General features: G+C 41.1%; 1 protein-coding gene across 6 annotated transcripts in view; it reads left to right on the plus strand.

Annotated features, from left to right (window-relative positions):
- The window catches only part of SGSM3 (small G protein signaling modulator 3), a 34,996-nt gene that overhangs the window by 12,179 nt on the left and 9,054 nt on the right, over positions 1-13,763 (plus strand). The window lies entirely within an intron of this gene.

Raw genomic sequence — 13,763 nt, forward strand, 5'->3', positions numbered from 1 at the left:
TGGAGTGGGTTGCTATTTCCTTCTCCAGGGGATCTTCGCAACCCAGGGATCAAACCTGGGTCTCCTGCATTGCAGGCAGAAGCTTTACCATCTGAGCCACCAGGGAAGCCCCATTATATATATATAAAAGTTATATAAAAGTAGTTATTTTATATGCCAAAGAAATAAGATAAGCTAATAAAACTTGCATTACAGTATCAGTCTAAATCACTTATCTTGAAGTGTCAATAAAATGGACATAAGTCCTGTATCCCTTGTTATGTGAGAAAGCCAGCACCCTTCACCAGGTTTTCATTATTGTCCCTACTTCCAGACCTTTCTTTGATTTTTTCCTCACAGTTAAGGATCTTATGAGTAGAGCAGGCTTTACTGAAGGTATGGAAGACAAAGGGACAATACCTTACAATTAAGAACCATAACTTAAATTGGATTTTGTATTGCCCCCTTTTTTTAAAATTATTTATTTGGCTGCATGCAGGATCTAGTGAAGTTATTCAGTCGTGTCCGATTCTTTGAGACCCCGTGGACTGTAGCCTACCAGGCTCCTCTGTCCATGGGATTTTCCAAGCAAGAATACTGGAGTGGGTTGCCATTTCCTTCTCCAGGAGCCCTTTTCTTAAGAGGCATTTGGTCCACCCCCAGGGCCTCCCTGCTTCAGACATGCAGCGTGATACTGTCTTGTGGGTTGCTCTGTCCTGAATGATGCAGCTCCTACCCATTCCTGGACTCTGTCCCTTCCCCTCCGTAACCCCTATTTTCTCTTCTCCCCTGCCTCCAAATTTCCATTAATTTCCTTTGCTAGGCAATTGATAGATCTCTCCTTTTCTAATCTTCATCTTCAGGGTTTACCTTCCACCTTTAAGGAGCTTATCAGAATATTTTCCCAAACAGAGGTAAACCTAGTCTCTGGGAAGCATTCTGGAGCCAACTTTAAAATAGTAATTTTCCACTGTGCTATTATTATTATATTATAAAATTTTAGGTTCACTTTAGGGGTCATTAGGTCAATTACCTTGCTTCAAGTGGCATTATATTAAACTCTAGCCAATAATTCTTAATCTAGTCCTTATTTCTGTTTTACAAAACTGACACTATAAAGTAGAAAAGACACATTTTTTAGGGCATGGCAACCCACTCCAGTATTCTTGCCTTGAGAATCCCCATGGACAGAGAAACCTGGAGTGCTACAGTCCATGGGATCACAGAGAGTTGGACAGGACTGAGTGACTAAGCACAACACATACATTTTATTTTTTTATTTTTATTTTTAATTGGAGGATAACATGCATTAACTCCATTTAAAAAAATCTTCAAAGGTCAAGTTCCTCACAAACTGTTCTTATTACAAAAATTGCTGTTGGGTGCCTAAATATTGTATCAAAAGATGACTATGTAGTTCTGTAGTAAATTACAGAACAAAGACTGCATAATTACTGGGGAAATGCCAATAATTTAATGTTCAGTAGAGAAAAATATTTCAAAATCTAAAATGTAAGAATTGTGTATGTGTGTAGAAAAAAAACAAAAGTGAGGAGAGCTAGGAAGAAAATGTGACTTATTGAATTGGCAGACTTGTGGCAGAATTTTTTTAAAATTTGATTTCTGTTAACGTCATTGTGTTAGTATAATTACGAAGCTCAGAGGAGAGTCCCAAACTTCCCTTCCCGCAATATAAACCAGTGACTGTGTTTATACTGCCGAGGTCGTCGTCTGACCTGCAGCTTACATTTGCCCCACTGCCAGTTAAGTCTGTCCTCTGTTCTCCGTGGAGAGGAGCCAGGTGCCGGAGTGCTGGGAAGAGGCACAGCTGAGCTGCTGGCTCTGACGGCCCGGGTCCTCCCTGGCCCCGCTCAGGTACAGCGGAGACTAAGTAAACGTCCGGGCTGGGGAGAAAACGCAGGGGACGGGGAGACGCTTCTGTACAAGTAGGTTCAGAAATAGCGTTTTTCCGCCTTAGAGCCTGTCTTGCAAATTGATATACTTTTCCGGTCTCCTGATTTATAAGCATCTCTTTTCCTTTAAATTGCTTTTAGTAGCTTTTCCTTTAGGGAAAGTATTTCACATCATTATACTGGAAAGCTACTACAGCCCCATGTGAAGACAGATACCTGGGGATTTTGTTTAGCCTTAAAAAAAAAGAAAAAAAGGGCTTGAAAATCTGATTTCTAAGTGTTGTCAGTTCTTTTTCCAATGATTACTTAGACCTTTGAGGGAAGTCTTTGTGACCTTTTAGCAGCTCAGGGAGTTCCTGACTTCACAGCTGCTGCTAAGAAGTCAGATTCATGCTGAGCAGTTTTAGTAAAATGTTAGTTATAAATGAGAAAGAGAGGGGTTCTTTTCACAGTTAGGATAAACTATCTCTAATAGTTCGCACCTTTTTTTCGTGTTTGCTTTCTTTGGTTTTGTTTGAACACTGAAGATGGATGCTTGAGGTGATAAGTAATATTGAGAGGGAAGGAGGAAGAGGAAGGCAAGATAGAAACTTCATAGCTGCTGTAAGTTCAGGCTTCATTTGTGGACCTCAGAAAACACAAGGAGAACACATTCTCCCCCCCCACCCCCACCCAATTATTTTTATTAGTTGGAGGTTGAGAACACGTTCTTATTCCTCAGTGTTCTGTACTTAAATTGTAGTCTTTTAAAATTGAGATATAATTCATGTACCATAAAAGTTACCCTTTTAAGGTATACAATTCAGAGGTTTTCAGAGTATTCACTTTTTTTTTTAATTTTTATTTTAACAATGTGTTTTTATTTAATGAACACAGTATTTGCCATTTGACAGCCATACACTCTGCAGGTTTACCATTCACTTTACAACAAAATTATCAATAGATAAAGGATATTTCTTCATGCACGTTGTAGGAGTATATACATTGAATAACAAACACTCCAGAAGTCAACATATATGTACATTATTTACATATTAACTATTTACTGTAAATAGAAATGTTTTCTAAGAAAAAATAAAACAAGAAATCACAATGTGTGGTTTCTGATCTACAACAGACCTAACTTGTCAGCAAAGCACATCTATGTAGATATATGCATTTTAGCTTGAAAAATATGCATTGCTTTATATGCAGCGTTAAATGCTGCTTCATCTATAAATAGCTCCTATTTGGACTTCGTTTGGTACCACATTAAACTGCTCAAGGATGTTCTGTGATCCTGAAGACACCTGCCTGTCTGGGCACAGGGTCATCCACTTAAACCCCACGTGTCAGTGGGGGCAAGTGGGGCTGTGGAAGCCATGCCTCCCACCCAGCGGACCTTCCCTGCCTCCTGCCCTCTTTCTCTGCAGGTTAAGCTCTTTGGCCAGAGTTGGGATAAGATGAGTAATTCAAGCACTGAGCGCAAACGGGAGGGTAGCAGGGGGGTGAACAGGATCACACTGAGGTCCAGGCCCGCCAGCCACAGACCTGTCCCCACACAGCCCTGACCCAGCGGGGCTTCTGGACCAGGCCATCTGAGGGCTTAGTGCGGGGAGGACACCTTAAACCTGTCAGGTTAATACTGTCACACAAAACCTGGAATTCCATGACTTCATGTAACACTCCTAGAGCAAGGGACAGATCCTGAGCACCATGGCCTTCTGCATCATCCCGGGCAAACAGCCGTCTGGTAAGGCTCCTTCACAAGTGGTCAGAGAAAGATTTTACAGAGTATTCACTTTTGTGTAACCATCACTGTCTAATTCCAGAATACTTTCATCACCCCAAAAGAAACTTCGTATCCACTAGCAGTAATTCCCCATTTCCCCCTCCCTCCAGCCCCTGGCAGTCACTAATCTACCTTCTGTCTCTCTGGATTTGCCTATTGCGAGCATTTTATATAAATAGAATTACATGTTGTGTGGTCTTTTGTGACTGACTTCTTTCACTGAGCATGTTTTCAAGGTTCAACTGTGTGGCACATGTGTAGATACTTGATTCGTTTTTAGGAAGAATAATATATTCCAAGGTATGGATATACCAGGGCTTCCCAGGTGGCTCAGTGGTAAAGAATCCGCCTACCAATGCAGGAAGACACAGGAGGCGCAGATTCAATCCCTGAATCAGAAAGAGTGCCTGGAGGAGGAAATGGCAACCCACTCCCATCCTCTTATCTTGAAAATCCCATGGACAGAGGAGCCTGGCGAGCTCCTCCATGTTGGCACATGTCAGTACTTGATTCCTTTTTATGGATGAATAATATTCCAGTGTATTGGTATACCACATTTTGTTTATCCATTCATCACTTGATGGGCATTTGAATTGTTTCTACTTCTGGACTATTATAAATAATGTTGTGAACATTTGTGTGCAAGTTTTAATGTGTAATTTTTTTTTGATGTGTAATTATTTTTAAACACAATACCTCTGTACTTTTTCAAAAAAGAGAACATTGAAAATCAAAATGAGTAAGTCCCATACTCCTAACACTTAACCCAAGCATGTTCTTTTTATATTACCTTCAACGTGTGTGTATTATATACATTTTAAATGGCTGAAATCACATCTTATCTTCATGATCTACTCCATTTTTCTTCTGTTTCTGGTTTGACTCACTACAGTTAGACTTCCACCCTCACCATTAAAAATTAAAGCTCTCTAATAAATTGTACCAATGTTTTGCATATATGGTTATCGTTACCATCTTTCTAAATTCCATATATATGCGTTAGTATACTGTATTGGTCTTTATCTTTCTGGCTTACTTCACTCTGTATAATGGGCTCCTGTTTCACCCATCTCTTTAGAACTGATTCAAATGAATTCTTTTTAATGGCTGAGTAATATTCCATGGTGTATATGTACCACAGCTTCCTTATCCATTCGTCTGCTGATGGTCATCTAGGTTGCTTCCAGCTGATTCATGTCAATGTATGACAAAAACCACTACAATATTGTAAAGTAATTAGCTTCCAACTAATAAAAATAAATTTAAAAAAAAGAAAAAAGATTGTACCAATGTTTTATTAGCTCCCGAGGCAAGAGAAATAAAAGTAAAAATGAACAAATGGGACCTAATGAAACTTATAAGCTTTTGCACTGCAAATGACACCCTAAATAAAATGAAAAGACAACCTACAGAATGGGAGAAAATGTTTGCAAATGATGTGACTTTTCAGGGCTTAATTTTTTCCAAAATATGCAAACAGCTCATACAACTCCATAACAACAACAAAAAAACCCAATCAAAAATGTGCAAAATATCTAAATAGATATTTCGCCAAAGAAGACAGACAGATGGTCAATAGGCACCTGAAAAGATGCTCAACATCACTAATGATTAGAGAAATGCAAATCAAAACTACAGTGAGGTATCACTTCACACCAGCCAGAATTGTTCAGCTGCTAAGTTGTGTCTGACTCTTTGCATCCCCATAAACTGCAGCACACCAGGCTTGCCTGTCCTTCACTATCTCCCGGAGTTTGCTCAAGCTCATGTCCATTGAGTCAGTGATGCCGCTGAACTGGAGCGGGTCCTTTCCCAGCACCTGCCCCAGGCTTCTGCTTCCAATGAAGCTGTTCAGTTCAGTTCAGTTCAGTTGCTCAGTCATGTCCTACTCTTTGTGACCCCATGGACTGCAGCATGCCAGGCTTACCTGTCCATCACCAGCTCCCAGAGTTTGCTCAGACTCCTGTCCATTGAGTCAGTGGTGCCATCCAACCATCTCATCCTCTGTCGTCCCCTTCTCCTCCTGCCGTCAGTCTTTCCCAGCATCAGGGTCTTTTCCAAAGAGTCAGTTCTTTGCATCAGGTGGCCAAAGTATTAAAGCTTCAGTTTCAACATCAGTCTTTCCAACGAATATTCAGGGTTGATTTCCCTAAAGGAAATCCTAAAGATTTCCCTAAAGTCCATCCTAAAGATGGACTGGTTTGATCTCCTTGCAGTCCAAGGGACTCTCAAGAGTCTTCTCCAGCACCACAGTTCAAAAGCATCAATTCTTCAGTGCTCAGCCTTCTTTATAGTACAACTCTCACATCTGTACATGACTACTGAAAAACCCAGGCAGCATGTTGACTGACACCTCGTGAAGGTTTACATCCTCAACAAGGACCAGCAGTGGGACCACCGGGGCACCAGGCATTTCATCTGGCTCCATGGAGTGGCTGAAGGATATGTCCCTTCTAGTCAGAGCCTGACAAAGCATGGTCCACTGCAGAAGGGAATGGCACACCACTTCAGTATTCTCGCCTTGAGAATCCCATGAATAAAATGAAGAGGAAAAAAGATATGACCAGTCATAATGGCCATCTTTAAAAAGGCTACAAGTAATAAATGCTGGAGAGGGTGTTGTGAAAAGGGAAACCTCCTACACTGTTGGTGGGAATGTAAGTTGGTACAGCCCCTATGGAAAAACAGTATTCCTTAAAAACAGAGGTTCCTTAAAAAACTAGTTACTTCATGATCTAGCAGTCCCACTCCTGAGGCATATACCTGGAGAAAACCTTAATTTGAAAAGATATGAGCATCCCAGTGTTCATAGCAGCACTATTTACAGTAGCCAAGACATAGAAGCAACCTAAATGTCCATTGAAAGATGAATGGATAAAGCTATGGTTTATATGTACAATGGAATACTCCTCAGCCATAAAAAAGAATGAAATAATGCCATTTGCAGCAACCTGGGTAGACCTGGAGATTACAATACTAAGTGAAGTAGGTCAGATGGAGAAAGAAAAATACATGATACTGCTTATGTGTAGAACCTTAAAAAAAAAATACAAATGAACTTATTTACAAAACAAACAGACTTGCAGATTTAGAGAATGAGGTAGACTGGAGGATAGGGATAGATTGGGAGTTTGGGATTAGTGGGTACACACTGCTATATTTAAATGAGGTAACCAACAAGGGCCTACTATAAAAATTAAAAAAAAAAAAAAAGAAAATTCATCTGTGTTGAGAGTTCAGTAGTATTTTATTTACATAGATGTGCCACAGTTCTTTATCCATCCATTCACCAGTTAAAGGATATTTGCGTTTTCAGATTCTGGCAGTTGCAGCTACCACAAACCTTTTCACACAGGTTTTTGTGTAAACAAAAGGTTCATTTCCCTTAATAAACATACCTAGAAATGGGTTGGTTGGGTTATATGGTAAGTATATGTCTAACTTTATAAGAAGCTGCCAAACGCTCTTCCAAAATTGTGGTACCATTTTGCATTCCCACCAGCAATAAGTGAGAATTTTAGTTGCTCTGAATCTTCATCAGCACTTGATATTGTCAGGTGGTGGTGGTGGTTTGTTTTTTAATTTAACTACTTAATGTGTGTGTGTGGTAATAATCTCATTGTGGTTTTAATTTGCCTTCCTTAATGACTCATGGTGGTGTGTATCTTTTTGGATGTTTGTCATCTATGTATCTTTGGTAATGCTTCTATTCAAATCCTTTGCCCATTTTCTTTTTTAATTCTTTTTTAATTGGATTGTTTGTTTCCAGCTTACTGAGTTTTGAAAATTCCTTATACTCTGGTTACACATTCTTTATCAAATGTGTGATGCAGACATATTTTCTACCATCTGTGGCTTCTGATAATCTAATCAAATGTTTTCTTTAAATATCATGCTTTTAGTGTAATAGCTAAGAAATCTTTGCATAACCAAGGTCACAAATATTTTCTCTTGTTTTCTTCTAGAAATTTTTTTTTTTTTAATTTTTGGCTGCACTGGGTCTTCGTAGCTGTGTGTGGACTTTCTGTAGTTGAGGCAGACAGGCGTCTCTTGTTGCGGACTGTGGGCTCTGGGTGCACAGGCTTCAGTAGCTGTGGCACACAGGATTAATTGCTCCCTGATATGTGGGGTCTTCTCTGACCAGGGGTTGAACCTGTGTCCCCTGCACTGGTAGGCGAACTCTCAACCACTGGACTGCTTATGGAAGTCCATTCTTTTAGAAGTTTTGTAGTGGTTTTTCTAGGCCCATTTGTTGACAAGACTGTCCTTTTTCCATTGAATTGCATTTGTATTTTTGTTGAAAATTAATTAATTTCCTAGGGCTGCCATAATAAAGTATCACAAACTGAGTGACTTAGAACAACAGTAATATTGTCTCTCAGTTTTGGAGGCCAGGAATCTGAAATCAAGGTGTCAGCAAGGCCATGCTCTCTCTGAAACCTGTAAGGGAGGATCCTTCCTTGCTTCTTCCAGCTTCTAGTAACCTCAGGCATTCTTTGGTTTATTATACCATAATTCCAGTCTGTGCACCACATGGTGTTCTTCCATCTCTTCATATCATCTCTCTCTTATATCTGTGTTCAAATTCCCCCTTTTTAAAAGGCATCAGATATAATGGATTAGGGCTCACCTTAATGAGGTCGCCTTAAGTTGGTTAAATCCGCAAAGACCCAGTCTCCAGATAAGGTCACATTCTGCGGTACTGAGGGATGGAACTTCAGCATACCTTTTTATGGGGGACACAAATCAATTCATAACTTTAATTGACCACGTGTGTGGGTCTGTTTCTGGATCACCTCTTCTGTTCCATTGAACTGTGTGTCCTTCCTTTTGCCAGTGTCACCCAGTAACTACATGTGTTGGGTTGGCCAAAAAGTTCATTCAGGTTTTTCCATAACATATTATGGACAAATTTGAATGAAGTTTTCAGTCAGCCCAGTAGCTTTATAGTAAGTATTGAAATCAGGTAGTGTGAATTCTCCAACTTTCTGCTTTTCCAAATTATTGATAATTTGAGTATTTTTATTCTTTTGCCTATCCATTTAACTTTTAAATTAGTTTGTCAGTTGTAGCAAAATATCCTACTGGGATTTTGATTGGAATTATGTTTGATCTTTTCTTTGTTCGCAATCTTAGGGAGACAGCATTCAGGCATTTATCATTAAGTATGATATTAACAGTAGGATTTTTGTAGATGCCCTTTATTAGGATAAGGAAGTTTCCTCTATTTCTAGATCGCTGATAGTTTTTATCATGAATGGATGTTGACTTCTGTCAAATGTTTCTTCTACATCTATTGAGATAATCATATAGTTTTTCTTCTTCAGTCTGTTGGTATACTTCATTACATTGATTTTAAACAACTTATCTTGCATTCCCAAGATAAACTCTACTTGGTCATGATGGTATTAATTTTATGTATTATAGAACTTATTGGCAGAAGTTCTTCAGAATATTCTCTTATTACCCTCTTAATGCCTACAGGGCCTGTAGTAGTGTATCTTCTTCCATTCCTGATAATCCTGGTAGTCTGCGTCGTCTTGTTTTCCTCTTCAGTCTGATCAGTTTGATTTTATTGATTTCAGAGGAACAGATTTTGGTTTCATTGATTTTTCTCTCTCTTTGGTTTTCTATTGTATTGATTTTTGTCGTTATCTTTATTGTTTGTTTTTTTCTTCTGCATACTTTGGACTCAATTTACCAATAAATTCAACAACTTGGATAATTGTCAAATTCCTTAAAAGTACACAAACTATCAAAACTCAATCTAGAAATAGATAATCAGAATAGCCTTATCTCTATTAAAAAATTGTAGTTGAAAATCTTTCCATGAAGGAAACTCTAGGCACCGGAGACTTGATTGGTGATTTTATTTCAACATTTGAGGAAGAAATAATGCCAGTTTCTACACAATCTTTTTCTTAAAATGGGGGAGGAGGGACTCCTTCCCAAATCATTCTGTAAAGCAGATACATCCTTATAGCAAACCCAAGAAAAGTGTTACTAGGAAAGAAAACTACAATCAAGCCTTCTTTATGAACATAGATGAAAAGTTCTTAAAATTTAAGTGAATTTCCTTCCACAATCTCTGAAAAGGAAAGTATAATCACGATGACTCAGTAGGGTGAGCTTCAGATATTATTCCTCACATTCCTTGCAGGTGGCTCTCTTCCCAGTCTTGGATAGCTTACACACACACACAGTATTCACATGAAGATTTGACAGTGCTGCCCACAGATTTCTGGAGTTCTCTCTGCAGGTCTCTGCTCTACATATTCAGGCTGCCGTGGTGGCTTTTAGCTCTCAGCCCTCCTGGGTGCCCAGTCCTGACTGCAGACTCTGTCCAGGTGGTAACAGGCAGTCACAGGGCTCAGCTCCATTGTTCTGTCTCTCCCCGGCTTCACTGTCCTGTGCGGCCTGTCATCCAGTGTTTGGAAGCCATAGTTTCATGTATCTTTCTGGCTTTTTAGTTGTTCGGGTTGGGAAAGTAAATCCAATTCCTTATAACTCCATCTTGGCCAGAAGCAGAAGTCTGTAACTGGAATATGAAATGATTATATCACATTTTACAGTGTCAGTATACCCAGATCTTATTAATTCCCATAATGTTTGACATATAAATTGTTCTCATGTTTTTGTTGTATGGATGATGGTGAAGTAGACCTTTTCATGCACATACTTTTTTGCTTCTATTGAGTTATTTCCTTAAGATAAGTTTCCAGGAGAATATTACTGGATCAAAAGGTAATTTTAAGAATTGCATTTACGTCTTTTAATCTGCTTCCAGTATATTCTTTGTTACTCAAAGGTTTCTGCCTCTTAGTACCCATGTGACAACAGCAGGGCCACCAGTGACCTGTCTGCTTCAGCCAGCTCCCAGATGGCTGCTTTCAGGAAGGTTTCCATAGCAACCGGAAGCTGGAAAAACCTGCCTGCCCAGATTAGTGATATCACTTCCAGCTCCTTTTGGAAACTCAAGGACTCGGGGGCAGTTGGTGAGAGAAATGGCCTATATATATATAATTTGCAGAGTCTTTAGAATATACCCAGAGTCTGACCTGTTCTCACTGTTCCCACAGTAGCAAAGCCAACATCATTCCTACCACGTCACCACCTCCTGCCCTGCAGTCTTCTCTGCACAGCAGCCAGAGAGAGCTTTTAAATCCTGAGTCAGATTGGGGTTCACTGCTGCTCAGAACCCTTAGGAGAATAAGATCCGGTTCTCTGTTGCACTGTAAGGCCCTCCTGAGCCGGCTGTCCCCTGCAGCTGCTTCCACCTGCCACATCCCTCCCTGCTGCTCCTGCTGCCTGGATCCTCCTTCCTTCAGGAGCCACAGGACTTGGTCTCCCACTTCCTTTTGTTTGGGTCTTTGCTTGGATATCACCTAATCCTCAGAGAACTTTTCCTGATCACGTTAGCTACATGGCCCGTTTCTCCTGACACTTCTGTACCTTTACCCTCAGAGGACTGCAGGTAGCACCGTCTAACAGCTGTTTCTGTGTTTGTTGTCTGATTCTCTGTTGTGATGTAATTGTGGGGACTTGTGTTTTTCAGTGTTTCATCTCAGCCCTGATAGCCGTGCTTGGCTCATGGCGACGCTCAGTAACTACTGAGTGACTGATCAAACAAGGGGCAAGCCAAGGTTGGGAAAGGGAGCTACATGCTAAGAACTGTCTTCCCAGCCTGCTCCATCCTCCACAGACAGGACCCTCTTCCTCCACATGTCCTCCACCCTTCTGGAGGAAACAGCCAGGTCACTACCTCTGAGGCGTTGGTGAGAAGTGTTTCTGATGATCTCAACTGGCATGTGTTACATTGAACCATAGGAAGTTGTTGTTTTCAGAGGCTGTAATGTACGGTTATCAGCAGATGCTGTATGGCCTTTAGTAACCTCAGTGTAGAGGGTCCAGTTAGTAACCTTCTGGAAGTTAGGAGGAGGACTGCTTATCGCCTGATGCTTCCTGAGCATTCACTGTGTGTCAAGGCAGTAGGGTTCTTTGTGTTCTCACGTCATCCTCATAACCACTTCGGGACATTGGTACTGTTATTCTATCCAGTCTGTGGAGGAGAAAACTGAGATTCAAATAAGTGATGTAAATGTGCCCAAGGTTATGATAAGCGGGGAGCCACAGAGCTGGGGTGTGAATCCACATCTGTCTGACCAGAGAGGTCTTCACTTGAACCGCAGCACTGTCTGGCCCTGCACGAAGGTGGCAGAGGATGAGCTGGAAAGCCACGCCGTCCTAAGGCTGATGCCACAGCAGCGTGCTCGCCCAGGGCTCCGGGCCAGCAGCGGTATGGCCGAGCTTGGGGATTCTTCCCCAGCACTGCTGAGCTGGTGGCCGACCGACATCCTCTCACCGGGTGCCGGCCGGGGACACGGTTATCAGGGTCCATTTGGGAGACTGTTCGTGGGTCTCCTCTTAGCTTGTTTCTCATGTGTGAGGAATGCGTGAAAATATGCTGTGAGGATTGAATGCTGACATGATTTTAAGAACTTCTAGCTTTAATGTAAAAATACTTGCTGTATCCATCACAGAATTCTGATTCAAAACAGGCCCCACATACCTGTTACTTTGAAGGAAGACATTACATCTTCCTCTCGCAAAGCAGACAGACAGGTCTAGGACGGCTGGCCCATGAAGGAAGTGGGTTCTGCCATCTGTTTCTCAGCAGGACTTGTCTGGAAGCAGGAGGGCTGTCTCCCAAGTGGGCCTTCATGATGGGCATTTAGCTCATACATGGCCCAGTTAGGGGCCCAGTTAGGTTGTGTCTGGGCAGGAGGAGGGGCTGGTGACCCAGCTGAACTGCCCTTGGGACAAGCTGACTAGTTTTGGCCCTAGATTGGCAAGTGTGTCTTGAGAGAGAACTAAGTTTTTTTCATGGGCCTAATTTTCAACATGTGCTAGAGTAAAGGGTCCACAGGCCGATGTTTTCTCACAGTGCCCTCGAAGTGGTTCTTTGACTTTCCTTTTTGTTTCTTTCTCATTCACCTGACCCTTCGAGTTTACTCAAAACTGTGCAGACAGCAGGGAGGAGATGAAGCCAACAGCTGTCACCTCCAAGCTCCTGTCACCTGAAAAATGACAGAAGGATGTTTAGGGCTAGGTGGATATGGTTCCAAAACCTAGAGGGCAACTTGTCCTAAAAGATTTCAACCACATCTCCATGGTTATCTTCTGTTTTTGTTAGCTTACTTTCATTTCATGGTTAGAAGTAAAAGGCTTCATTCAGAAAAAGACTGAGAAACTGCATTTCTGTTGAGGCTCGAGTAGGTGATGATAGGTTCTTTCTAGTTCTAAAAGGAACAGGGTAGAAAGTGAGAGGAAGCCCTGAGGGCTGATGCCTCGGTTGATTATTTATTGTTTTAAAATTGAGATACAAATCACATGCTACAAAGTTCACTACTTTTAAAGTGGATGATTCAGTGGTTTGAATATTTCATACTGTTGTGTGACTAATCACCACTCTCCAATTCCAGACCAGTTTTCACCTCCACAAATAGATACCCCACTGATGCACCCATCAGCAGTCACTCTGCCTTCCCCTCTTCTCCAGCCCCTGACAGTCACTAATCTACTTTCTATAACTGGGGATTTGCCTCTGCTGGGCATTTCTTTTAACTAGAATCATATCAATATTCATCCTCTTGTGACTGGCTTCTTTAACTGTTTTTAAGATTCACCTATGCTATGGTATAGCATTATTAGCACTTCATTCCTTTTTTCACCTGAATAATAATCCATTGTATGGATATTCTATGTATTTCATATATCCCTTCACCAGTTCTTAGACATATGGATTGTTTCTGCATTTTGGCTAGAATGAGTGATTTTCCTGTAAACACACCATGTACAGTTTTCTGTGTGGATACCTGTTTTAATCTCTTGTGGGTAAATAACTAGGAGTGGAATTCTGGGGTCATGTGGCAGCCCTACATTTCACCTTTTGAGGAGCGTCAGAGTGCTTTCCACAGCAGCTGCGCCATCTTACATTCCCACCAGCAGCATATGAGGCTTCCAGTTTTGCCACATCCTCACCAACACTAATCATTGCCTTTTTGATTATAGCCGTCCTCGTGGATGTGACATGGACTCTC

This window comes from Odocoileus virginianus, chromosome 23 (genome assembly GCF_023699985.2).
Source record: "Odocoileus virginianus isolate 20LAN1187 ecotype Illinois chromosome 23, Ovbor_1.2, whole genome shotgun sequence".
Taxonomy (NCBI): Eukaryota; Metazoa; Chordata; class Mammalia; order Artiodactyla; family Cervidae; genus Odocoileus; species Odocoileus virginianus.